Genomic DNA, 25,839 nt, shown 5'->3' with positions numbered 1-25,839 from the left:
ATAAGAAAGGAGAAATAGTAGAGGCAGTTAACGAGGCCGGTTGGCGGACGTCACAATTTTCAGTGATTTAATTCACGGTATTAATTTCACAATAAAACGAATTCGCGAGCTTACCATTGATTTTTGGGGATGTTGAATATAATTGAAAAAGAGAGCTAAATTCCAGTGTTCATGTTTGATAAAATTCCAAATTGACGACACCGAACGTCAACCTGTACGACACCGTATGTGTACAAACCACCTGCAGTCGACTAGTCGATTGTGACACAGTAAAGCTTACACATAATGCAATATCGGTCGACCCACAGTCCCTCTATCCATGCATTTCTGCAGTTGTCTTTCTTATTCTGCTCAGTTAACAGACATGATTTCACAGAATATTACACAGAAAACATATTTTATCATATTTGGAGGCACTGAATACTAACATCGCCAGAGAAAGCGACGACAAATTTTCCGGTTTGATTCCAGCCGTTGCTTGTGCTACGTCAACACACTCGCAGCGATCAACCCCAGAAATTATCGCACACTATCATCATTTACGATGGGATAAGGATCACGAAAAAACAAACACCGGTTTCAGGATATGATGATTTCTGTCTTCGACTCGTAGATAGACGCAGAGAACACTTGATAGAGCCAAAAACAGCGAAAATCCGAGAAAAGCGTACACACAATCGAGGACTGTGGCATGGAGGACAAACCCAAGCTACGCATTATCACGTGACTGCCCCTCGTATCGCGGTTTGGCTGTGCGGTCCAGGTGATTGACACCTTTTACAATTGGCGTTTCCAGACCGGTGGATAGAGGGACTGTGTTCGACCTGAAATTTGACACTGTGATCGACGTAGCGTTTCAAAAGTACGAGAAATGAGACTAAGTAATTGTTTGTTTATTTAGATTTGATCTAAAACCTCCGGCAACCAACAGACAAAGTCCTACTCTTACGCAGAAAATCAATGTTTTCAAGCGTAGACTCCCGCGTAGACTTTCCCTTCCGCTTAAACCACGGCCCCTCCACAAAACGCGATGTAGATCTATGATCGACTATGGATGGATTGACGTGGCGTTTCAAAACTATGAAAAATGAGACTCAGTAACTTTTGGTTGCTTTACATTTGATCAAAAACCTACCCATCAGACAAGGCCAACTCTTACGCAGAAAACAAAAGCTCTGAAGCGTCGACTTTCTCTTCCGCGTTTGAGACTTTCTTCTCTTTCGCGTTTGAGAGAAACAAACGTCGGCTTTATTCGGAAATGGCCGGCTATTGGTGGGCGTAAGTCAGTCCAATGGTAAGTTGCACCCGATGTGAACGTCGGAATAATTCGGGCTGTAGTCGGGAAAGCAAGGATGACCTCGAGAGCGATTCCCAGTACAGTACACGTTCGCAGATCGCGGTACTACAGGCTGGTACTAGATAGAAACAAGTTCACCGCGTAAATTGCTAGATTACATATAGCCACATAGGCACTTCTGAAATGTTATCTCCGGCTTGCAAGACAACAAATATCAAAATATTATTATCAAAACCAGAATTTCGGGGTCAGAGAGCGAAACATTGCTGAAAAGTAGCCGGCCAAAATACGGAAGTAGCCGGTCAATTTGGCCGGCATCCGGCTAAAAATGAACACGCTTATTCAAACAGAGAGGCTTGTTGCGATGGACAAGTAGCCTTTGGCTTTTGACCAGAAAAATAAGTGAGTGTTCATTGATAATTCAAAGACTGGATCCGTTGACACCAAACTTGAAGCTTGCTCGTGACTTTCATTGCATTGCATGCGCCTTTCCGCAATGTGAGTCTGAACTGAAATTGAAAGAGTACGTTTTAGTAAAAGTCCTGTTTTGTTGTGCTGAAGTCCTGTTTTGTTGTGCTGATTTTCGCTACCGTACTTTCTTTTATAGGGGTATAAACATTCATACAAAAATAGCTTTTCGTATGCAAAATCAGCGTACGTTAATTAACTGCTAGTATTGTTTAAACAGCATTTTATTTGAAAGGGATTCTATAGTACCATCGTTTTTGTAATCTCTTCATGCAATTTTATGAACTAAATGATGATCTCAGAGTAACAGCAAGTGCTGGACGGCACTTTTAACGCCGGTTGGAACTCCTGAGTGCCGGACAGGGGGGCCATCATCAAGTCAGGCGCCGACTGGCATTGACCATGCTAAAAGTAGTTCCGGCAGTGCTAATGTTTTGTTTACACTAAAAGATAATCTGTTCGCATATGTTGACATAGAGATTAATCCTCTGATAACCAACTCGGGTTACTCGGGTACGTCCAAGTTAATGGAGCGTTCCCCTCATGCTTAAAAATTACGTTTTTGGAAATATTTATTCAATTTTAATTAATTTGTTAACCCAAGATTAAAATATTGATTGTGTTCACCTTGTAGCCTGTCAAGCAGTCGAAAGTTGCGTGATAAAGAAGTGTTAATCTATGCAAATATATGCAAATCACCCGATTTCCTGCTTCCTTTTCCTCCCAATTTCGAAATTTTCAAAGAATTTTATTCCACTCTGGCTTGGTCACATTTTCTGAAATTTTCACATTATGTTCTTTAAATGCAATATAACAAAACGACTGTTATTTGGTAATGAAGTTCTTACATTTTGAATAAGAGGCATTTTAATGTTGCTTATCATGATTTTAATCAATTTTTTGCGTGTTAGTCTTTAAACCCTTGCCATTTTAGAATGAGAAGAGATAATGCCAAATTTCTACATATACTCTCCTTCTTTCAAATGAAATATTACATTTCGAAAATAGCGTCAAGTTTTTGACTTAAATTAATTTTTATCATTAATACCAAATTGAGGTTTTTTACCCCAAATATACATCAACTTCATCCTTTGAGTAAGCTACTGCTACCATACTAAACTTCAGAGTCTCTGCTTTTTGAAAGTATATAGTGTGAGGGGGTTTCCTTGTCATCTTTGGGGAGAAATATTGCTTTCAAAAAACTGTGTTGGCAACATGCAGCTCCACCTTAAATGAGAATTTAGGTGCGTAAGGTTTTAGGGTAATTTTCACATGTGTTAACAACTAGTCCAAAGATTCCTCTACACATGAGACACATGAAAGCTCAAAATGTGCACATAGTATCATCAGTGCAAGTACTTTCAACCATGGCAACCGCTTGGGCCCCGCCAAAGCTGCTTTCAGCTTTAATTGTACAATGATATTGTCTGCCCATGCATAACATTACGGAAGGCTCCATTAACTTAGAATACTCTACTTCCTATGAGGATCAATTTCACAGACCTGCCTTTCCTAAAATGGCACTACAATGGCACCAGCTTGATTAGATAAACATAACAATGGAACATTCACACCTTGGTGGATTAAACGTCTTCTGTTTGTCACCCGAGTTTGTCAGGCACGGACGCGGGTTTCAGGTACCATGCAAGTTAATGCAGTCTTCCCCTAATGAGAAAGAGAAATGCTCGGCCAAAGCTACTTTACTCTACCAAAACACTGATTGATGCGTTTCGCTCTGAGGATTATTAAAACAAATACGTGCTTGAAGAAACTTCCACCTATTACCCAAATACCATACAATAGACTACATTCCATGCCAATAGCAAGATCAAGATAGCTCCGTAACCCGCTGGTTTTAAAAAGCAACTTTTAAGGGTGTGGGACTCGAAGATTATTTTGGTTTTATTATTAGCAAAGGTCTTTGCCATTTAGATATCGAAAGAAATTGATAAGTTATTAAGATTTTTTCAACGGGCGGTGATGGGCCTCGACGAGTAATCGTAGACCTATACAGTCAGATGTCGCAGAGGTGTGAAAAAGTCCAAGGAGGTGTAAAAGTCGGAGGTCAGGGAAATCTTAGAGAAAGAAATTCTCATGCCTACCAGAATGACCAGTAACTGCACGTGATGCCATCTACGCTACACTATAGTCAATCGATCAAGACATTTTGTCACCACATAGTAGACTACTCGAAAGTCGTTGCCTTGGTGTTTCAGACATAGCTAAGCGTTTATCCTGTAGAGATGTACCAAGTCAGTCTGCGTGTTAGCGAATAACAAATGCAGCACTCGCAGCCTTTTTCAGTCACAGTGACTGGTAGCTGAATGTAGTCAGCAGAGAAGAGGAAAGTTCTATCTATACAAATGAAGATCGAAAAAGATACAGTTTACTCGATTCGGCTTGGGGGCACAGGCGATTAAAACCACTCTGCAAAATTGCGAGATCTCGCGAGAATACGCATATTTTGTAAAAAGCTATAAATTTTCAGCGCTTTTTGCGCCTTTAAATGCAATTCTTAAAGTATTTAAGAAATATTTTAGCCCAATATAAAAACTGGAACAATTAGTGAGACAGTCATTGGCGGTCTCAACATAGAGGTTTATGCGAACACGCTGCAAGATTTCCGGTTGGAATTTCTTCATTGACAAGCCTTGACAATATCCTTCAAAACCGTGTCTGGGATTTTTTTTATATGCCTTTGTTTTTTTTTAATGCGCTCTTAAAAGTGTTAGATAAAGGTGCTTTCAAGGAATTTTAATTATCACGCATATAATTTGAATGGAGCCTCCGGGCATAAATCGCAGACACTGTTTTGAAGGATATTGTCAAGGCTTGTCAATGAAGAAATTCCAACCGGAAATCTTGCAGCGTGTCCGCGTAAGCCGGGAAAAACCGGTTTTTGGAAGGTTCAGCAAAACGCTTGTCACGTGACTCTTATGCAAATAATGACCGTGTACTGTGCTTGGTCGGATAGCTCTATATCAGGGCTTTCAGAAAATGTATACTTTATTGGGGTTTGGGACATGTTCAATTGAGAAGAAAATAAAAATCTGAAAGTGGCTAAAAGGTATCAAGCTACCTTAAATAATAAAACACATTCAAAAAATAAATTAATTAGATATAACCAAAACATGCAAACAAACTAATATATGAATGTATTAACAAATAAACAAACAAAACCCCGAATATAAAATACATAGATAAATGGACAAATATATAAATGTAAGAGAAAACAATATGTTGAATAAGAATTGAAATAGTTGGCGGAACAACACATGCATCATGTTCAAGATGCAACGGCAGTACCACTACTCATTGTACTCCCACAAGGGATGTGACTTAATGGACGATACCATTTCTTCTCATTTCTGCCCTTCTGGATGGAAAGTTTAAAAAACCCTGGGTGGCTGTTTGCGGTTGAGCGACATAGGTACTTTTCCAATCGTAAATGGGCCAATCGCGTAACCCGTTACGCTCTCTGCTCTCCGGGATGTTTGCCTACTCTTTTATAATGCGTCGGACAAATTCGAGAAAGCAGAAACCGTCTACGTGTCGCTGATTTAGCTCGAAAAATAATGAAATATATGTCTTTGAATAAATCGACCTGTACCCGCTTTATCATTGACTATCTACTCTCTACCCTTGCCACGTACCTCGACTGTAAGAACATGTATTTCAACCATTCTTCAGTAGGCCCGTTTGAGTTTGAGCAAAAACTTACGTCTTTTACTTTCAAAGCCCAGTTATCGTGTATGTGGGTATGTGTAATTGTGTTTGTCCGTCCCTATCCGCCTTGGTCTCCACATATTTCATCTAAGACATACATTACAACTCAGGAATTTCCTGGTCCATTAAAGCATTAAAGCAAACGTAATTTGTATATGTTGCAAAGTAACTGTTATTAAGACCATCCGTGCAATAAAGAGTATTTTATTACCTGATAAGTGTTTGATATGTAGATCACCTTAGTCTTACTTAGATACATGTTCATTTGATACGAGATGCACAAATCTTATATAGAGAGACTGAGTGAGAGAGAGAGAGAGGGGAAGCAGACAGAGACAGAGACACAGAGACAGAGAATATAGACAGACACAAACAGACAGAGAGACACAGACAGACAGACAAAGAGAAAAGAGGAATGAGAGAGAGAGAGAGTTGAAAGTGGTAGATTCGGCTACCTGATCTACGTTGATTTTAGTCGATCCTAAATTTGGAATTTTAATCGTCAAGAAAGACATGCCGATGTTGTTTAACAGGCAATTTCTGTCCCTTTCTGATTTCAATGCTGCAACCGTAAGTAGACATTGTCTGATTGTTAGTAAAAATCATACTTTATTCAGGTTAGCAAAGGGTGTCCATACACATTTTTGGAAATTACTTGAAAAAGGAAATGTTTTTTTTTTTTTTTCAGAAACTGGGTTTTTCCATTGCCATATATCTTCTGTTTTCTTTTCTTATGATAAGCAAAGTGGTAACCTGTTAGATAATTTATGACATGCACTGATGTCTGATAACAGATTGGTTACAAAATGCGTGAGTACTAAAATAGCTAAAGGCACGCTATAACATGCTTTACTTTCATTTTGACTCTTTGTTGTCCAATGTTTGAGTGTGCCATGTCTAAACATGTCTAAACATGTTTATTGCTTGACCTACCATGACGAGGCCATCCTATTTCTAGCAAATTATGTACCTGTTTACAATGAATTGAGTACAAGGAATTAGCCGTAAGGGTTTCAAGGTACCAGGCACTCCCTGTTGAACAATAAGGTCTCAATGAAAAAACTTTCGATCATTGACAATGCCAGGATTTTTGTAGAAACTCACATTTGTACAAAAGAGTAGAGTGTTTACTTCAAAATGCGGATGTTCTTGAGAAATATTCGTTTTCCTAAGAATGTACGTTTCAGCAAGACCCTGACAATCTCGATTGTTCATTAATATCTCCCTCACCACCACCACTACCATCATCATCATCATCGCCGTCGCTTTCGTCGTCTTTCGACGGATTACAGGCAGCACTTTACAGGGAGTACCTTAATGGTGACACATACTTGATCACTGTACATGGCGCCTTTAGAGAGGTATCTTCTTCATGCATGTTTAGATCTTTTGACCTTTGGATGAGGATGAACAAATTTAGGTGGTGTTTTTAGTCGCCATGGGGTGGCCATATTAGGGAGAAAGATCACTCGAGTGAAATTTAACTCTCAATGCTTCGCTTACTAACTTTCCGGGCATCAGTTATGTTAGCCTTGGTTCAAGTCTGTGATTTGTAAATGCTTGAGTGCGGTGAACGTGACGATTTGTCTGCTTTTCATGTGAAACCACAGGGGTTGTCTACATGTCAGTCCCAGGGGTGGGTAGGCGTTTCGTTGTGTCGCTAATAAAGATATATTCTACCAACCTTTTGTTTCGGTCTTAACTTAGCACTGCCCTTGACAATCTTGAGTATACGGTAAATTACTATCTGTGGACGCTCTCACCAGATTATCACCGGATTAAATTTGACAAAGTCAATAACGAACGCACCAGCAAGTTATACCTAGCCCTTGATTACTTTGGCTAACTAGGCACTCAAACTCATCAGATAATAGACGCAGCATGTTGATAAAAGGTATACGCAAGATTGTCATGGGCAGTGCTAAGTTAAGACCGAAACACCAAAGGTTGGTAGAAATATATCTTTATTAGCGATACAACGAAACGCCTACCCACCCCTGGGGACGGACATGTAGACAATCCCCTGTGGTGAAACGCGTAAGTGGGGTGAACGCAATGAGCAGGGTTAACGCTATACAGGGGATTTTCTCCCGGAACCACAGCAGAAATTAACTCACTACTTCGCAGACTCAAGGTAATGCTTTTTAATCGCTAAGAAAATCTCTGGCCTTGGCTGTCAATTCCAAATAGGTTTGTATGAAATAGGAGACATACAAGAGAAACTATTAAAAATGATTTTTATTTGATAATGCACCTACTTTAACCAAGTCAACAATTATTTCTAATTACCCTAATTATAGACTATACATCACACAAATTCCTTTCCTTTTGTTCTATTTTTGAACAAAAAATACTTCAATAATACGCCCTAACAATCCATCATGTCTTTGTTTGAACTGTTACTTTGTACACTGGTATTTTGCAACTTGCGAAATTCAGACGGCAGACAATTGCATATTTATTGCAGGTTTTTGCTTACGCCTCGAAAGTGAAAGATCTAAACTACACATAATAAGGTAGGAGATTTTTTTAAATGTTGCAAGTTGAGGGAGCTATCGGAACTTGATAGCATTTCGAATTTATTTATTATTGTAATCTTCTGCAATGAAAGACATGAAATGTTACCGTAAAAGGTTTCAATACTAGATCCACCTAGATCATCGGAATCTATACTATTTTGACACCTGTCACGCCACTTAATATCACGAGGCTTCGAAGAATCGTATTTTACATATGCAACAATGATGGGGAAATAACAGGCTATATTTTGATATTGTTTCAACATAAGAGTGAGACCACGTGAGGGTAAAGCTGCACCCCAAAATGATCATACGATCCTTACTCGTGTAACGTTTTTTAAATTAGAAAGGGGAGTTGATTATCGGTATTTTTCTGGTCTTTGTACAATGTCAGCCAAACTTTTGCAATGTGTATTCGCGAGACGCTTCTTTGGATATCTTGACTGTTTCATTTTCAAAGTTAGTTGATTGGTATTCACGTATGAGTTGAGGGGTTCAAAGTTTTCTGCAACACGAAAGAAAACTTTATTAACTATGTAGTCTTGTACTGTTATTTAGGTTCTACGATGGTCATCCCTGGGCATTTGCCTAATCAGTGTACATTTACTCTAACTCTTTCCTAACCCGACCCTAACCCTTCAGATTTATACAAACCGCAAAATATGGTCTATATAAGATTTGGTGATCAAACGGGTGCAAATCACCGACAAAAATCAGTTCAGTTCACTACGACACATCGCGCATCGGGCAAAGTAAATCTGATACAGCAATTTAAAGTAAAATGACAACAATGTGTTATGTAGGTCATTCCCCCCACACTCATCATGACCTGAGTTCAATTAGTCTAGAACATTCTCAAGGTCACTGCCCTTGATGACCTCACAACCTTGAATTCAATTAGTCATGTTTGGAATGTTCTGGAAAGTTGATTAGTTGTGTAAGGAGATAAATTTTAGAACAGTAATTAGCATGTCAATAAAAGTTCTAGATTGTTCTTACATGCCTTTATAAAAGGGACGTGCACAGCTTCCAGTCAGACTTTTGGGATCGTGTCTCTTGTGTGTTACTAAACTCCAGCAGTAGTCATTCTCAAGACTTTTCAAGACCTTCACTGCCAACGCTGGATTTATACTGTGGACTTTGTGCAACTTCAAGCCTGCAAGCCAAAGGACTGTTCATTCATCCGACTGACTGTTACAACTCTGAGACTGGAGCTTTGCCGTCCCAGCTGAGATAAGTAGTCTGTACACTTTTAAAGCTTGTATTTTATCCCTGACTTAGCAATTAGTTTTATTTTTGTAATAAATTTTGTTTAAACGTAAACTGCTGAGTTCACCCTTTTGTTCGTTTTCTCTGCACGTAACAAATTGGGGCTCGTCCGGGAGACGAATATTTTGAGCCGTTTGACAACAATTTGCCTACCTTTTCAAAACTACTGTATACTGTGAACTCAGCGAAATTCAATCATGGCGGAATTCAAGCCAGACGAATTTATGGATGACCTTGATCAGGACACATTTAATTCCTCAGAAAAGACAACCTCATAGCACTGGCCAATTTCCTTAAAGTAGATGTCAAAAGATCTATGCGCAAGCGAGAAATACAGTTCAAGATTGCAAAACATTTAGTTAATTCTGGCCATTTTGAGGAGTCTGCCTTAAAAGATTATGAGCCTGAGTCTTCCTTTGAACTCAAAAAATTAGAATTGGAAATACAGGCAGATTTCGAGCTAAAAAAATTGGCATTAGAAAAAGAAAAAGAATTACAAATGAAAGAAAAAGAATTACAAATGGAAAAGGAGAGACAGGCATTAGAAAAAGAAAAAATACAAATGCAGTTAGAAATGGAAGAAAGACAGAAAGAGAGGGAATTGGAAATGAAAGAAAAAGAATTGCAAATGGAAGAAAGACAAAGGGAGAAAGAAAGAGAGGAAAAAGAAAAGGAAAGAGAATTAGCAGAACACCGACTGCAGTTAGAAATGAGACGTTTAGAGCTTGGAAAGTCAGGAAAATTCTTCCCTTCAGACGGTTTTGACATCACTAAGCATTTCAGGTTAGTTCCCCCTTTCCAAGAAAAGGATGTTGATAAATATTTCCTTCATTTTGAGAAAATTGCTCAGAGTCTGAACTGGCCTAAGGAGTCCTGGTCTATGCTTTTGCAGAGTGCTTTGGTGGGTAAAGCCAGAGAAATTTACATTCAGTTGTCAGTAGAGCAGGCTTCAAATTATGATTCTGTGAAGGAATTAATTCTCAAGGGCTATGAATTGGTGCCTGAAGCTTACCGTCAGAAATTTAGGGATTGTGAGAAGGTGAAAGATCAAACTTACGTTGAATTTGCTCGAACAAAAGAACAACTGTTTGATCGTTGGTGTACTTCTGAAAAGGTCAGTCAGAATTATGACAAATTACGACAGCTTGTTTTGATTGAGGAATTTAAAAGGTGCATTCGGAGTGACATCAAGACATTTATCAATGAACAAAAGGCAGATACATTAGAGGTTGCTGCACGTTTGGCCGATGATTATTCATTGACCCACAAATCTTCCTTTCTCAACAAACCATCCCAGTCCTTTTCCTACAGAAACAATGCAGGTAAATTTAACTCGTCCTTTTCATCCAAGAATTTTTCAAAGGAGAGTAGGAAATCAAATGACAACAGTTCACAAAATTCAAGTAACACTTCCACATCATCAGATCCCAAGTCTCAATCTCCTTCTGACAACAGTTCGGTACACTTTCTTGTAATTATTGCAAGAAAGACGGCCATTTAATGTCAGATTGTTTCAAATTGAAAAGAAAACGTGAAGGTCAAAGTGGTCAAAAGTGGATCTAAGCCCACCGGCTTTATTTCTTCATCAACTCAATTAGAGTCTAATAATGTGTGCAACACATTTTCTGAGGTTAAACCCTCTCATCCCCAATTAATGAGGTCAAGGTCAATTCTTCTCAAGATAGCATTATGAGTATTTTCGAACCATTTATTCATGATGGTTTTATATCACTTTCTAGTGATTTCTTCCGCTACCCCTGTCAAAATTTTAAGAGATACCGGGGCTTCCCAGTCTCTTTGTTGGCAGATACCCTGCCGTTTTCTGAAAAGTCATTTTCAGGTTCTAAAGTTCTTATTAAGGGGGTAGATTGTAATGACTACATTCCTGTTCCTCTCCATAATGTCTATTTGTCTTCGGACTTTGTTTCTGGACCTGTGGCTTTAGGTATTAGGCCTTTTTTGCCTTTTGAAGGGATTCACCTTCTTCTTGGAAACGACCTTGCTGGGGACAAGGTCATTACTAATCCACTTGTGACTGATAATCCTAGTTTAGATCAGGATCCAGAGCCAATTGAACAAGAGATACCCGATTTATTTCCTTCATGTGCCATTACTCGAGCCATGTCAAAGAAACTTCCGAGAATCAAAATACTCTCAAGAATATGTCACAGATGTTGACTTAAATGACACCTTTCTCAGTCAGGTGTTTGACACGGATCATTCCGTTATCCCTCGTGGATTTGAAACTTCCAGTAAAACTTCTGCTGACCAAAGTCAGACATTTTCTAGATCAAATCTCATTGCAGAACAACACAAAGACCCAGATATTTTGTCTTTGTTTGACAGGGTAGATGATGAAGGTAAAACTTCAGATAGCTCTGTTTCCTATTATACAAAATCTGGTATTCTCATGCGTAAATGGAGACCTCCAGATGTTTTGGTTGATGACGATTGGGCTATAAAACATCAAATTGTGATTCCAAAGCCCTATCGTGCTGAAATATTGCGCCTGGCCCATGAAACCCCCTGGGCTGGTCACTTAGGAGTCAGGAAAACTTATCATAAAATCTCAGTCACTTTTATTGGCCTAATCTCAGGCAGGACGTAGCACATTTCTGTAAAACTTGTCACACATGTCAAATGGTAGGAAAGCCAAATCAGACCATTCCAAAGGCCCCTTTACAGCCAATTCCTGCATTTCAAGAACCATTTAGTAGGATACTAATAGACTGTGTTGGGCCCCTACCAAAAAACAAGATCAGGAAATGAGTACATGCTGACAATAATGTGTACATCAACTCGGTTCCCCGAAGCCATACCACTGAGAAATATAAAGACAAAGACTATAGTGAGAGCTTTAGTCAAATTTTTCACTTTATTTGGCCTCCCTAAATGTGTCCAGTCCGATCAAGGCTCCAACTTTATGTCTGGTATTTTTCAACAAGTAATGGATCAGCTAGGCATTAAACAGTATAGGTCATCCGCCTATCATCCAGAAGTCAGGGTGCTCTTGAGCGATTTCATCAAACTTTGAAAAACATGGTTAGGACCTACTGTTTTGACACAGAGAAGCAGTGGGATGAAGGAATTCATTTTCTGCTCTTTGCTGTTAGAGAGTCAATTCAAGAGTCTCTTGGTTTTAGCCCATTTGAGCTTGTATTTGGACATACAGTCCGTGGCCCACTTAAGCTCGTTAAAGAGAAATTCCTATCAGACGATGATGATTGTCTGAATATTTTGCAATATGTGTCAGATTTTCGTACAAAACTCTCTAAAGCATGTGAATTAGCCAAAGAAAATCTTGAGTCATCTCAGCAGTCAATGAAAACCAGATATGATAAAAGCACCTCAAAACGGAAGTTTGAACCAGGTCAAAAGGTTCTTGTTCTACTTCCGGTTCCTGGCAAACCACTCCATGCTCGTTACTTTGGGCCATACCTAATTGATAAGAAATTGAGTGATTTAAATTACATCATAATAACACCTGACAGGCGAAAACAAAAACAGCTATGTCACATAAATATGCTTAAGCCATATTTGGATAGGGATAATCCTACTATAACTCAGCCTGTCAGTGCAGTCAGTTCAAACCATTATGAAGATAGTGATACTGAAACTGACTTGAGTGAAAATACTCTAAACTCAAAGCTGGGCTCGGTCAAGCTTCAGAACTCAGAAATCCTGGAGAAGCTGGAGTCTACAAAGTTGGCACACCTCCAGCCAGAACAAACAACAACAGGTGAAAGAACTGCTCCACGAATATAAACACCTGTTTCAAGATGTTCCAACGAGGACAAACGTCATCTATCACGACGTTGATGTTGGGGACAGTAAGCCTGTAAAACAGCATCCATACAGACTGAATCCAACAAAAGCGAAATATCTCCGGAAGAAGTCAAATACCTGCTGGACAATGACTTTATTGAACCCAGTAAAAGTAACTGGAGTTCGCCGTGCATACTTGTTCCCAAATCAGATCACAGTTATCGTATGTGCACGGACTTTAGGAAGGTCAACACTTTAACAAAGACAGACACTTTCCCAATCCCGAGGATTGATGACTGCATCGACCGAGTGGGAAAAGCCAAGTATGTGACGAAATTTGACCTACTGAAGGGATTTTGGCAAGTCCCTCTGACGGATCGTGCTCGTGAAATATCCGCCTTGTTACACCAGACGGATTGTTCCAGTACAAGGTGATGCCATTCGGAATGAAGAACTCTCCGGCAACGTTCCAACGGATGATCAACGACGTCATATCCGGGCTAGACGGGTGTGCAGCTTACGTTGACGACGTAGTCCTGTATAGTGACACCTGGGAGGAACACATCAAGCTCATGCGGAAGTTCTTTGAGAGACTGAGCAAAGCAATGTTGACTGTCAACCTTGCCAAATCTGAGTTTGGTTGGGCTAGGGTAACTTACCTCGGACATACTGTAGGACAGGGTGAGGTAAAACCTGTTGATGCCAAAATCAGTGCCATTTCAAGTTTTCCCATACCAAACTGCAAACGACAACTGATGCGCTTTCTCGGTATGGCTGGTTACTACAGAAAATTCTGTCCAAATTTCTCCACAATTACTGAGCCTTTGACTAACTTACTTAAAAAGAAAGTAAAGTTTGTTTGGTCAGAGCAATGCCAACAGGCATTTGATACACTTAAAGCCATACTGCAAAGTGCCCCAGTGTTGTCTGCACCAGATTTCACTTTGCCATTCAAATTAGCTGTAGATGCTAGTGATACGGCTGCTGGTGCTGTTTTATTGCAAGAAGATAGTCATGGGACATCCTGTTTGCTATTTTTCACGCAAATTTAACAAATCTCAGAGAAACTACTCTACAATGAAAAAGAGTGTTTATCTTTGATATTAGCTTTACAGCATTTTGAAGTTTATGTTACTTCTTCAAATCAGCCAATAGTGGTTTATATTGATCACAACCCTCTTGTTTTCTGCAGAAATTAAAGGCAAAAATCAGAGATTGCTAAGATGGAGTTTAATGTTACAGGAGTTTAATCTTGACATTAGACATATCAAAGGCAGAGACAATTTAATTGCAGACTGTCTCTCTCGTATTTAGAGTTTATTGTTGTTCACTTTCAAGAAATTTTATTGTTGTTCACTTTCAAGAAACTTTACTTTAGAGTAAAACAAAATTTGAGTACTTAAATCCTTTTCAAGATTACATTTGTAAAAGAAAGATTTTTCTTTGAAAAATTTTCTTTTTTTTGAAGAGGGGGTGTGTTATGTAGGTCATTCCCCCCACACTCATCATGACCTGAGTTCAATTAGTCTAGAACATTCTCAAGGTCACTGCCCTTGATGACCTCACAACCTTGAATTCAATTAGTCATGTTTGGAATGTTCTGGAAAGTTGATTAGTTGTGTAAGGGAGATAATTTTAGAACAGTAATTAGCATGTCAATAAAAGTTCTAGATTGTTCTTACATGCCTTTATAAAAGGGACGTGCACAGCTTCCAGTCAGACTTTTGGGATCGTGTCTCTTGTGTGTTACTAAACTCCAGCAGTAGTCATTCTCAAGACTTTTCAAGACCTTCACTGCCAACGCTGGATTTATACTGTGGACTTTGTGCAACTTCAAGCCTGCAAGCCAAAGGACTGTTCATTCATCCGACTGACTGTTACAACTCTGAGACTGGAGCTTTGCCGTCCCAGCTGAGATAAGTAGTCTGTACACTTTTAAAGCTTGTATTTTATCCCTGACTTAGCAATTAGTTTTATTTTTGTAATAAATTTTGTTTAAACGTAAACTGCTGAGTTCACCCTTTTGTTCGTTTTCTCTGCACGTAACAAATGAAAGATGAAAACATGTCTGTATAGGTCTGCATTTTCTACATACATGTAGTAGCGGATTGTCCATGTACAAGTGTTTTAAGGATCAAATGATAATTGGATTTGTTGAAATACCATGTTACTGCCCGCTAAAATGCCAGCATGGAATTTATAGTCCTGTATGTCGTGTCCTGTTGCGTTGCTATATTTTTGTGTTGTATAAGACATCAAAGAGGTACACTGAACAGGATTTCTTATCTTCAATTACAGGGAGCTCGTCCCAAGATGCATTTCCTCGCATGGTTAAACCGTCAATGTCACTTGGGTGATAAGCAGATTGGTAAGCTGACTGATAGATGCACCGATACCAAGGCAAACAGACTCACTGAAGAGCAGATAGACTGAGAAACTGACTGATGAGCCACGTAATCAAGTCATCATTAGTAACCAGTCCTTGAAAAATACCACAGATAATTTTGCCCTTGGTACCTGCATCATCGAATGACAGAGACATCTTTCGAATAGATCACAATTTTAAGGTCACAGTGCTCCTAGGCAACAGATATTTAGACTCTAAAAGTGTTAGAGTACTTTAATGATCCATCACTTATGAGGGCTCATCTTTAAGCTTTCGAAGTAAATAAAGTTATCGTAGTCTTATTTTTGCAACTGTTTTACTTATCGAGGTAACACATGAACTGAATGGTGGCTATTTTGAATTTCCAATATCGGTAAATTATGAGTACTTTTTTATTTCCATTGTACACTGTTTGCAAGGTGAACAACGATTTTTATTCTTTATTTCGAATGAAATGGTTTAAAGTTTTTGTGAGGACAAATTTAGCAAACGTAAATAGGTCTTTCACTTTCGAGGCGCATAATATCTGAAGGACATGCATGCTGGTTTTCCCAGCAGTTAGTTACCCCCAAAAAGGCGCCCTCCAGTAGTTAATCAGATATGCAGTCGTCTATTAGACCAAAGTCTACGATGGAGCATAGCCAAAGTTATTGTAGAACAATGCTCTCTGGCCTTATGCTATGATGGCCGCCAGGTAAAATAACATAACACAGCGGAGATGAACGTTCGTATGTCTTTCAATTGAATTCCCTCATATTTAAAAGGGAAGAAAGGGTTTTTGTTGAAATTTTTGAGACAACAATGGACGATTTTGATGCAATGTGTACAACTCAATCAAGCCTATTTCTAGGAGTTTCAATATAATAGTGACAATGCTGGAATTCGACGCCTGAATAAATTTGTAGAACCTATGTTTCAGTTTTTGTATAGATATTGCTGTATTCTTCATTTACAGTAAGTCAAAATTGCACGCTATACAAATTACTGAGGCGCGAGAAAAATGATATTCGTTTCTGGACTTTGGAATGTGCTAAAACAATGCAGTGATACAATGTAAGGTTTTCGTTTTTCATTATCCCCCAACCAACTTGGGTATGAGATTTCGGCAACAGCCACTCAACTACTTTTAATGCTCTCACTGATAGCAAAAAAAATTCCATGATGCTTTCACTTCGTTTAGCGTATTATGGGGTGAAAGGAAGGCAACTTAACACGTCGAGTCTTTAGTACTCGATATTGTAAATCTACCTAGTAGGTTTTGTATTATCTGTTGGTTAGGAAATGTAAATAAGCCTACACATTTTCTGAGTATACATAGCTTTGATCGCAAAGTAAGATTTTGGGATCAAAACTATGTGACCATGAAAGCACACAAAGATGCCGCCAACGGAGATGTTCGTGCAAAAGGTGTTCGTGCGCAGTTTTTAAAGATATCTATGCCAGTGGGTGGAGAGAATAGTCAATATTTACTATTAGCAGAGAAGAAATTTTAGTTTTTTCAGTGGGCGGGGAGAAATGTCTGGCTGTGAGTGCCGTAAATTACGTAGAGAGAGGGGAATGCTGTGGTTGATATAATTTCAGGGTGGCTTAAGCGCTTAAATAAGAGGGACCCAGACTAACTTGGCCAATCAGTAACTGCTGCATGTGCCCCCAAAAAACCAAGGGACTAGGAACAGTCTAACAGTCTGATAGCTTTACACAGAACACGAATGAATGTTATTGCATCTATGCACTAATGGAAGAACACTGGGTGATCGATTAATAGTTACATAAATGAAACGTACATGTAGGAATATGTACATCTAGTGGTTTGGAGAGAGCAGTTGGAAGCTTGAACTTGTTGGGAGTGGGGAGCGGGCAGACTATAGATACTGGAGGGCATGGCATCATAATTCTGTGGGAGGGCATGTTTTCCGCATATGCCAGTAAGTGGAGGGCAACTCTACTTTCCCCTCCAAATTTTTAGGTCCACGTCATCAGCATGTTAGCCTCCGAAACATGCGTTGCGATGCTTTTGTAAAATTGACAGAATTTACCAGTTGGCAGCACCTGCACACAGCTTCGTGTTTTCATATTGAAAAAAAAATGTGTCCCTGAATATGACATACAGTTAGTGTCTATCGTCTTAAAGTAACGATTTATATTTACTATTATCCGGAAATTTGCAATGCACTCTATTGTGTGAGTGTCCCAAACAAAGTCGAAATGATGAATACACAACTTTTAAAATAGCAGTGAAATAATACGATTAATAAGTTGAACGAGTCAAAGTCGAAGGCCAACAAGGACTACACAGTAACTGAGCATGCTCATTCTCTCTGAGCGAAAATTTTAAACTGGTACGAGCTATAAAATGCAAATATACTTGAAACAAAATAACAGGAACTTTGTCACATGAATAAATGATGGGAGGAAATCTCCAAAAGGCATTGTTGGACAATCAATGGTGGACGGCGGATTGCCTCGTATTCCTCGACTCTGGAGACTTAGAGCATTGCATGCCCATCGTCAACCTGGGACGTGGGATACTCAGCAACATGGCACAGTATTTTGTCCGCGACACCCGCACCGCGGCTATGTACATATGTTTGAAAGAACACATCTGCAGATGTCACTGGCATTTGCCCCAGCCTGGAGGGCGGCGTATACCTCCCCTGGTTATTAATACGACCTAGGCACAGTTACGAGGTGAATTTGGGCAGTACATTTCATGCAATACTTTTGTTATCCTATATGTTTTGTTATGATTCTTGTAGGGAAGGCCATATTGCATCCGTTCCTTACAGAACAGAACAGCGACAGAACTATGTTAATTATATTTTTGTTACTAAAAAAATAACAAATTCGTTCAATACGACTCATTCGTCCTTCAATTTCAGAGAAACATGAGTAAATTCATGAGCATTCTGACCGACTGTGGTGTCTTTTGCTTTGTTTCCGCTGATCTAGTCAATAACGCACTGAAAATATCAAGAACTATGGCTAGAACGGGGCTACAAATCGCTTTTAGAATATTTTCAATATATATCGAGCAATGAAGAAGTGGACAATATTTGTTATCTGACTATTTCGGTGATACGATATCATTGTACTTAGTGAACTTAAAATAGCACGTTGAATGCAGAAGTAGTGATACATAAAAAATGAAGAAGTGGATTGAAGTGGACAATATTTGTTATCTGACTATTTCGGTGATACGATATCATTGTACTTAGTGAACTTAAAATAGCACGTTGAATGCAGAAGTAGTGATAGATAAATAAACAAATGACATTTTTCCGTTTCCCGTATCTTGCACCATATTAGGTAAATAAGGATACTCAAAATGACGAAAGTGTCTGATTTAGTAGTTTGAATCACAAGGTACTGGCACCAACATGATGATAGAGGTGGTAATCTGTCATTTTTGGACAGGAGCTAACATTGTATTGCAGTGTATGTGTGTGTATGTGTGTGCCCTTCAATGGGGACGATCTTTCTGAAAACGGCTGATCAGATTAAAATGAAAATTAATATATATGTTTCTATATTTTAAGAAATTATGGTGAAGGCATTCAATGTACATACCTTTTAATACCGCAGTCATGAATGTGGCTATTTACTGCTGACTTGTGTGATATTTGCATATCTAATTACGTTTGCAAAAATATTGATATCCATTAAAGTGATTTGTGGTATTTCTGACACAGTATCCAGCGGATCTCATAAATGTGGATTTAGATCGCATATACATTTTAGGCTAATTTACATGATTTTAAATTTTCAAACAACAAAGACGAAAGTATGTAAACGGCTTATGATGGCGCTATACAAAGATCTTGAAGCTCGCAGAACCATGTGCTCAGTTTCAAAATTTGCCTTGGAGCTCGTGTAAAGAACGTTTTATACACAAATTATTTGGCGCAGATAACACTTCCTAAAATAGCAATATTAGATATTTGCAACTTCTTTTTTGTCATGAAAAAACAAGCCTTTGAATTCATTAAATGTCAGATGACCTTGTGGTTTACAAGTCATCCTGAAAGGACATGTGGCTAGGTAAGGCTTATTTCATTATGTCTTGTTATGGAACTGGGATAAAACGATAAAATAATTTGTAATTCTGCTGACAAATAAGTCACGCATGCTTACCTAAATAGTCCCGAGTTCCAAGATGCAAGAAGCACTTTCAACTTTTTCAGTTGCCAGTGTCATTCATTACATGGTCCGAAAAGTACCTCTTCTCAAGGGACTCTTCTTAGAGTAGTTGTTGTTATATTATTCATTATATCTCAGTCTTTTACAATTCTTTTCTGATCTACCGCTTGTGTGGACTCATTGTAAAGCTCCTGCAGTAGACTTTTTCACTCTCTTACATTTTTGTAAATAGAAAATAGTTGTTACCAAAGCAATAATACAGGGATGGTGGCCATTTGGAATATCAAATATCATAAAATGCCAGGTGTTTTGTTTCTCTAGTACGAAATTCTCACGGTGACCCCTGATTTTTATTCTTGATTCGGTTAGCGAATGATTGAAAATTTCATTGAGCAAAGTTTTAAGTCGTTTACTTTCGAGGCGTTGTACTAACTCTATCGGTGTCTGATAACCGGATAACAGTAGCCCATGTTTCACAAAAACTACTAATGAAAATTTTGAAAAATACTTCTTCTTCAAAGAATAATTATAAATGTATTTTAACCCTATTCCAATGCAAGTTATAACATAGAGTGAGAAGTTTAGTTAACATTACAATGTGGTTTCACTCTCTGAACATGTTGTATTCTCTTGGCTTTATCACGCCTTGTAGACATACCAAATCGTTTTTGTCGTCATTGTGTTTGTATTTTTTCCCATCAATAAGAAATTTATCATAGGCAGTTCGTTAATTTGCATAATTCCAGTATCCTGGCTAACATTCCTATAGTAAAATAGATTTTCGGTCATATACCACGTATTAAACAAGCTATTTCAGTGATTTTAAGGTTAAAAGTATATTTCTTTGGCACGGACAAACAATTTTTGAGATACAATGGTTTGAGTAGGCACTTTATTAATTTGCATAAATCCAATATGCCGGCCAACACATGTAATCTGTTATATTTGAACTATGCAAATTAACGAAATGCTTTTACTTAACAATATATCTCCAAAATGATTCCCCGTGCCAAATAAATAGTGTAAGACTTTGAAATCACTGAAATAGCTTGTTTAACATTTGATATATGGCCAATTATAAAAAAATTCTGTTGCACTTAATGGTGGGTCTAACCCTATTTTTGACTGGACTACTGACTGTTATCACAAATAAGACGGCAAAAGCCTGTAGCTGTTCCTCGAGCTTCAAAATGAGTCAACAAGAGCAGAAGACAAGCAACGGGATTTTAAAAAAAAACAGAATCGGAATATTGTCCCGCGGCGCATACTACCTCCCATTCATGGTCAAGGGGAGAAAGCATTCCAATTTGACGAACTGCTTGCGATAGCACGAATTTATCTTAATTCTCTCTCTTGTAATACACGCGTTTCATATAAAATATTAGAAAAACAGTAAACCACTTATAAGGCCTGTTCAACATGGAGAATAAGGTAAATTTTAATTTCCAGGATGACTGATGAATTTGTAGCGGCTCTCGAAACGATCGTTACTTGGAATATCTCGTTAGCTGAACAGACCAGTTACACGTCACCCTCAACGAAAATATGAGACGTTTCTTTCGTTTCTTCTATCCGAAGGTCTCACACTCTCCAGTCAGAGACATGGTACGTTTGTAATGTTTTAAGTGCTTGGTAATTTTGTAAAGGAGTGTGTATATCAGTCATAAATCCGTGACGCGATAGCGTTGTGACACCCTAACAATTGTAATACGTGTGTGTCTGGTCGTCATCCTGGTATAGCCTGACTTGTGCGTATGCCAGGAATAGGCCGTGGGCTAGAGGGGGTCTACGTGCATCCCCTCCACAGGATAACAAACCTGTATTTTTCGGAAGCCTTTGGACCCCTAGAATACGAAATGGAATTTGAACAGAAAAAATATAGGGACGCAATAGCTGTTATGGTCATGTTTTGAAGGGTACCGAAAAATCACAATTTTCCAACCCAAATGCATTTTGTCAAATCGGCCTTCTTGTAAGTCATGTGCTGAGCTTATTGTTGAACATAACCTCACTTGTTATTCCTCTTTAAGATGAATATTGTACTATGCAATATCTTCTATAGTTTTTGTGAAAATTGACCAAAACTTACCCAATACCCCAAATTTAACATTGCAAAATACAGTAAATCTCAAACTCTACCAATTTTTTAGCTAGGGATAATAAAAAATGCAATACTTTCCATTAAATCTGTTTTATTTGATACAGAAACATGTAAGAAATATCAAGCAGACTTTGAACAGAAAAAATATTGGGATTCTACAGCTGTAACAGTCATATTTTGAAGGATACACAAAATCACAGTGTTGCAGATTTGCATGCATTTTTGTTAAATCTGTCTTCCTATAAGTCATCTGCTGAGCTAGGTTTTGAATATAACCTCACTGATAGTTATCATCAGACAGATAATTTACTTATCTTTCAAATGACATATCGCAACATGCAATATCTTGTATAGTTTTCATGATATATGACCAAAACTTACCCCATACCCCAAAGTTTACATTGAAAATTGAAGTCATAGCTAAAACCAAATTCTACCAATTTTTTAGCTAGACACAAAAAATCTGGCCGTTTTTGCTATTAAATCTGTTTTATTTGGTACAAGGACATGTAAGAAATATGAAATAGACTTTTAACAGAAAAAATATTGGGATTCTACAGCTGTAACAGTCATATTTTGAAGGGTACCGCAAAATCACAGTGTTGCAGATTTGCATGCATTTTTGTTAAACCTGTCTTCTTATAAGTCATCTGTTGAGCTTCTTATACAAAATAATGTAAGTTGTCTTCCTATAGGTCATTTGCTGAGCTTGTTTTTGAATATAACCTCACTTGTTAGGTATCATTAGAAAGATAATTTACTAATCTTTCAAATGACATATTGTAACATGCAATATCTTGCATAGTTTTCATGAAATATGACCAAAAGTTACCCCATACCCCAAAGTTTACACAGCAAATTACTGCAACTCTGAAACTCTACCATTTTTTACAATTTATTAACTTTGTATACAAAGGCAATGCTTGTTTGCAATCTATGAAATCTGTGTTTTTGTTAAAAAAGTTTGTAACAAATATGCAATTAACTTTCAATAGGAATTTAATATGATTTTGTAGCCTTTTGGATCATATTTGAAAGGGTACCAAGGTATAACATGGCAAATTTGCCGAAACACATACATTTGCCATATATGGGTTCCCCCTCTAAAATGATCCAAATTGCTACTAAATTGCATCATCTTCCCGTTAAAAGTTAATTTAATACTTGTGACACTTTTGTAACAAATAAATCAGATTTTATACAAGAATTGCCTTTTGTATTATGTGTAGCAAAAAATGATAGAATTTAAGATAAGCCGTAAATTGCGATTTGAACTTTGGGGTATGAGGTAAAGTTTGACCATATTTCCGGAAAACTATGAAGGACATTGCATATTACAATATGTCGTCTTAAAGAAGAATAAATTGCCCTACTAATGATACCTCACACGCCAGGTTGTATTACAAAATAAGCTCAGCAGATGACTTACAAGAAGAAGAATTTAACAAAAAAGGTGCCAGTCTGCGGTACTGCGATTTTGCATTTCCCTTCAAAATATGGCTGTTACAACTAAACAATCCAAATATTTTTTTTGTTAAAAGTCTATTTCACATTTCTGACATGACCCAGTACCAAATACAACAGATATAATACCAAAACAGAGCTCTTTTTATCAAGTCTAGCTAAAAATTCGCGGAATTTGATCACGATAGCTATGACAGTACTTTCTATATAAACCTTGGGTATGGGGTAAGTTTTGGCCATATTTCATGAAAACTGTACAAGATATTGCCTGTTACAATATGTCATTGTAAAGACTAGTTAATTACCTTTTCAATGATACTAAACAAGCCAGGTTATAATCAATAACAAGCTCAGCAGACGACTTATAAGAAGACATATTTAACAAAAACGCATGCGAGTCATGAATACTGAGATTTTGCGGTACCCCTCAGAATACGACTGTTACAGCTATAGAATCCCAATATTTTTTCTGTTAAAGTTCATTCCATATTTTTGATATGGTTAAGTACAAAATAAAACAGATTTCATACAAAGAATCGCCCAATTTCTTATGTCTGCGTAAAAAATTGGTAGAATTTGACATTAGCTATGACAGTAGTTTTCGTTGTAAACTTTGGGGTATGGGGTAAGTTTTGGTCATATTTCATAAAAAATTACAAGATATTGCATGTCACTATATGTTGTTTTTAAAACTAGTAAATTATTTTTTAATAATACCTAAAAATTTACATTATATTCAATAAGAAGCTTAGCAGATGACTTATAAGAAGACAGATTCAACAAAAATGCACGCAAGTCAGGAATACTGAGATTTTGCCGTACCCTTCAAAATCTGACTGTTACAACTACAGAATTACGATCTTTTTTCTGTTAAAGTCTATTTTGTATTTCTGACATGACAAATTACCGAAAAAAATAGATTGCATACAAAATATGCCTGATTTTATATGTCTCGATAAAAAAAAGGTAGAATTTGATTTTAGCTATGACTGCAACTTTTAAACTTTGGGGTATGGGTTTAGTTTTTGGTCATATTTCATAAAAACTATGCAAGATATTGCATGTTACAATATTTAATTTGAAATATTAGTAAATTATCTTTCTAATGATACCTAACAAGTGGGGTTATATTCAAAAACAAGCTCAGCAGATGACCTATTGGAAGACAGATTTAACAAAAATGCATGCAAATCTGCAACACTGTGATTTTGCGGTTTCCTTCAAAATATGACTATTACAGCTGTAGAATCCAAATATTTTTTTCTGTTAAAAGGTTATTTGATATACTTACATGTCCCTGTACCAAATAAAGCAGATTTAATAGCAAAAACGGCCAGATTTTTGTGTCTAGCTTAAAAATGGGTAGAATTTGTTTTTATCTGTGACTGCAATTTCAATGTAAACTTTGGGATATTGGGTAAGTTTTGATCATATATCATAAAAACTATACAAGATATTGCATGTTACTGTATGTCATTTGAAAGATTAATAAATTATCTTTCTAATGATACCTAACAAGTGAGGTTATATTCAAAAACATGCTCAGCAAATGACCTATAGAAGACAACTTACATTATTTTGTATAAGAAGCTCAGCAGATGACTTATAAGACGACAGGTTCAACCAAAATACATGCAAATGTGCAACACTGTGATTTTGCGGTACCCTTCAAAATATGACTGTTACAGCTGTAGAATCCCAATACTTTTTCTCTTTAAAGTCTATTTGATATTTCTTACACGTTCCTGTATCAAATAAAACAGATTTAATACAAAGCATTGCATTATTTATTATGCCTGGCTAAAAAATTGGTAGAGTTTGAGATTTACTGTATTTTGCAATGTTAAATTTTGGGGTATGGGTAAGTTTTGGTCAATTTTCACAAAAACTATAGAAGATATTGCATAGTACAATATGTCATCTTAAAGAGGAATAACAAGTGAAGTTATGTTAAAAAATAAGCTCAGCACATGACTTACAAGAAGGCAGATTTAACGAAAATGCATTTGAGTTGGAAAATTGTGATTTTTCGGTACCCTTCAAAACATGACCATAACAGCTATTGCGTCCCTATATTGTTTCTGTTCAAATTCCATTTCCTATTCTAGGGATCCCGAGGCTTCTGAAAAATACAGGTTTGTTCTCCTGTGGGGGGATGCACGTAGACCCCCTCTAGCCCACGGACTAGAATGATAGAATACAACACCCAAATGGACTGAGATGAATTATCGCACACAAGTTTGGGAATTTCTGCTGCATGCAAACCGGAGGCAAGTGTGAGACAGAAATTCATATGAATATTTTTCGCATCTTAAAAATTGTTTCGCATCTAAGTCCTTTGGGATGTGAGATTATTTTTCTCACGCCCCTTCAATATTTGGATAAATTGCATTTATCGCATCGTATTGCAGGAAAAATCATTGTCAATAATGACTTTCTTTGATTAATATTGTTCTTCTTTGAAAAACATAGATTACATCCACTCACATATAATGCCTTACAAACTATGTCTAACTGATTAATGTTTTCTTCTTACTGCTCTGATAGCATTGAGTATTAATAATGTGGCAATGCATTTAGTACAAATAACCACATGGCATCGTGATTAGTTCAATCTCTACACATGTTTGTCATCAACGGGGACTTCACAAACCCACTCACTAAATGTGTAGTCTGCCTGCGCCATAGTCCCAGTTTTATAGTACCC

The 25,839-nt window shown here is 37.5% G+C and overlaps 1 long non-coding RNA gene across 3 annotated transcripts in view; it reads left to right on the top strand.

Annotated features, from left to right (window-relative positions):
• Positions 1-16,129, top strand: part of LOC139138468 (uncharacterized) — a 31,828-nt gene extending 15,699 nt beyond the window's left edge. For 2 of the 3 annotated variants that reach the window (XR_011553621.1, XR_011553622.1), the window contains exon 3: positions 15,343-16,129. This is a non-coding gene — a long non-coding RNA (uncharacterized lncRNA). Of the gene's footprint in view, positions 1-7,958; positions 8,008-15,342 lie in introns of all 3 variants that reach the window. The other variant, XR_011553623.1, reaches the window with a different exon arrangement.
• The last annotated feature ends 9,710 nt before the right edge of the window (positions 16,130-25,839 follow it).

Source organism: Ptychodera flava, chromosome 8, assembly GCF_041260155.1.
Source record: "Ptychodera flava strain L36383 chromosome 8, AS_Pfla_20210202, whole genome shotgun sequence".
In the NCBI taxonomy this organism is placed as follows: domain Eukaryota; kingdom Metazoa; phylum Hemichordata; class Enteropneusta; family Ptychoderidae; genus Ptychodera; species Ptychodera flava.
This window is presented reverse-complemented; position numbering and strand designations above follow the sequence as displayed.